This window comes from Calidris pugnax, unplaced genomic scaffold (genome assembly GCF_001431845.1).
Source record: "Calidris pugnax isolate Ruff unplaced genomic scaffold, ASM143184v1 scaffold1, whole genome shotgun sequence".
In the NCBI taxonomy this organism is placed as follows: Eukaryota; Metazoa; Chordata; class Aves; order Charadriiformes; family Scolopacidae; genus Calidris; species Calidris pugnax.
The window spans coordinates 6662-7115 of record NW_015090800.1 but is presented as its reverse complement, the minus strand read 5'-3'; positions in this window follow the sequence as shown (position 1 = coordinate 7115).

Below are 454 nucleotides of genomic sequence, written 5' to 3'. Positions count from 1 at the left end.
AGTGGTACTTAGGGGTTTCTAGGAGTGCTGCCGGGGTCTGCAGAGGTCTTAAGGGGTTCTTAGGGGTCTGTAGAGGTCTGCAGGGGTCTTGAGGGGTTCTTAGGGGGCTGCAGGGGTCTGGAAGGGTCTGCCAGGGTTCTGCAGGGGGCTGCAGGGATTTGTAGGGGCCTTTAGGGGTGCGTAGGGATCCACAGCATGCAGTAGGGGTCTGCAGGGGTTCTTAGGGTTCTCTAGGGATCTCTAGGTGTTCGTAGGGGTCTGCAGGGTTTCTTAGTGGTCTCTAAGAGTCTGCAGGGGCCATCAGGGGCCTGTAGGGGGTTCTAGGGGGCTTTAGAGGGCTGTACGGGGCTGTAAGGGTTTGTAGGGGCCCTCAGGGATCTGTAGGGGTCTGTAAGGGGCTGCAGGGGCTTTTAGGGGTCTGCCGGGGTCTGCCAAGTCTCTAGGGGGCTGCAGG